Raw genomic sequence first — 1,992 nt, forward strand, 5'->3', positions numbered from 1 at the left:
ACTTGCCCCAATATTCACTATATTAAGTCACTGCACGATACTACACTAGGAAAAGTCACACTTAACCTAAATCACTTGCACTGTTTCTGGGCAGCATCACACGTATTCATCGTGTGGGGCAGGGGCGGGAACACGCCGTCGGCAATCCTGCCGGGCTAGGGGCACCGCCAAGGGGAGGCGTGCCAAGAGGGCACGGGACAACTCGTAGGGGCGTCCTCTCGCGTCCTGGGATACCCGTGGCTTCTGGGCTGGGCTCAGGGGTGTGGCCCTCGGGACTGGGGCCGAATAGCTCCAGGAACCTCTGGTGTAAGTCTCGGCCGGAGGTGGGAGCCTTACGTCGTCATGGGGGCATATGGAGATCGCGCCTGGGTGTCCTGGGGAGGATCGGGAGAGACTGCGGACTGTGATCTCCAGCGTCTAGGGGCGCCGACAGGGGAGGGCTGCGGCATCGGCTTACGCTGGGGCCTGTCAGGTGTGTCTGTTCCAGAGCCAGGTGTAGGGAGCGGAGGCCAGGGGAGGCTGTGAGGCCTGTCTGGGCCACTCTGGTACGGGAGGTCTGGGCTCTTGTCTCCTGCCGGGGTGACGTTTCGCTCCTTGCCTCCTTCCATACACCTTCGGAGCGACAGTGGGCCGTCTCACGAGGGCGGGAGCGACAATAGGCCGTCTCTATCAAGGCACCTCCGAAGTGACAATAGGCCGTCTCACGAGGATGGGAGCGATAATAGGCCAACTCTACCAGGGCACCTTCGGAGTGACAATAGGCCGTCTCTACCAGCACACTTTAGGAGCGACAATAGGCCATCTCACGAGGAGGGGAGCGACAATAGGCCGTCTCTACCAGGACACTTTTGGAGCGACAATAGGCCATCTCACGAGGGCGGGAGCGACAATAGGCCGTCTCTACCGGGGCACCTTCGGAGCGACAATAGGCTGTCTCACAAGGACGGGAGCGACAAAAGGCCGTCTCTACTGGGGCACCTTCAGAGCGACAATAGGCTGTCTCACGAGGAGGGGAGCGACAATAGGCCATCTCTACCAGGACACTTTCGGAGCGACAATAGGCCGTCTCACAAGGAGGGGCGCCGTCTGGAGTGTCTAGAACAACTCCACCCCTAGCTGGTTCAACAATCCCACTCCGTGAAGGTAGTGTCCTTCTCCTACGACGGCGACGGCGTGGTGGCTGCGTGACATAGGGGCGCACGGCCCGGGCTGACATATGCCGTTGTTGCCAGGGGTTGTTCCAACTAGTGGCGGCTACCCCATGGGGTCCGTGTGGGGGTGTCGGCACGTTCCCGGGCATTCTGGGCTGTATTTTGCTTGCCCCATTGTCGGGGGCACTATGGTATTCTTCTGTTTCCATTTCCAGGGCACTGCTTTGTAAGACATGCATTTTACCACTCTCCCCCTGTAAAAAGTCATGTCCTCATGGCTGGAGGTGGAATGCTTGCGTGTTATAGGTGGTGTACACGGACTGGAGGTGTTGCAGCACGGTTTGCCAGGCGACAGTGTAGGGGTTTTCTTCCTGCTCTGGGTCGCAGGTGAGGAAGAGTGTGGAGGCGGTGGTGGTAGACTGGAGGAGGGTTAGCAGGTGGTGTGGCCCGCGGAGTCTGTGGTTCCTGCCAAGGGTAGGTGGCCGTACGGCCCGCTTCACTCTTATCTTGCAAGGTGTGGCTGTCGGTGTGGTCGGAAGCTGAATGGTGGATACCGAGGGTAGGGGCCGGGTTTTGTGCCATGGTAATGCGCGTTGAGTCTCTGAGGAGTAAGGTAGAGGGGATTTGGGCCTGATGTAGCTTGATGGTGTGAAGTCGTGGGGAGGTGGGTGGTGCAGGAGTGTGTGTGTATCGGGCGGGCGGGCGTGAGAGGCGGCCAGAGCTGGTGTTGGTGGTCTTGAGGGTCGGGGTGGGAGGGGAAGTGGGCGTATGGGGTGGGCAGGTTGTTTCGCGTGTTGTGGGCACGGTGGGGAGTGGTGTTGGTGGAGTGGGTGTATGCATG

Source organism: Coenobita brevimanus, chromosome 27 (genome assembly GCF_032717465.1).
Source record: "Coenobita brevimanus isolate Jiangsu-jjx chromosome 27, ASM3271746v2, whole genome shotgun sequence".
NCBI classification, from domain to species: domain Eukaryota; kingdom Metazoa; phylum Arthropoda; class Malacostraca; order Decapoda; family Coenobitidae; genus Coenobita; species Coenobita brevimanus.